We start from the raw sequence: 314 nt of genomic DNA, 5'->3' as shown, positions 1-314 counted from the left end.
ATGCAGAAAATGCCTGGCTTCGAGTTTGCAGCCTTACATTACAGTCAAGGGGAAACTGTCACTCCCTGCAGGCCCGAGAACCTTACAGCTTTTCGGGGAGCGACTTGGCAGGAAGGGTCCCGGCAGCTGCTCGCGGGCAGGAAGCCCCCGGGCGACCCTCCGACGGCGGTGAACTTCCGCTTCCTGGCGTCTTTCTCCATCGCCCCTCTGGAGGACTGCTGGGGAAGCAGCGGCCGCCCAGTGCCTGGGGGTCGCTCCCTCGCCTCCTCTGGCTGCGGGAAGGGAGAGGCGGCGGCAGCCGGAGCAGAATGGGC

This window comes from Colobus angolensis, unplaced genomic scaffold, assembly GCF_000951035.1.
Source record: "Colobus angolensis palliatus isolate OR3802 unplaced genomic scaffold, Cang.pa_1.0 Scaffold92, whole genome shotgun sequence".
Lineage (NCBI taxonomy): Eukaryota > Metazoa > Chordata > Mammalia > Primates > Cercopithecidae > Colobus > Colobus angolensis.
The sequence above is the reverse complement of the archived record's forward strand: the minus strand, read 5'-3'. Positions refer to the sequence as shown.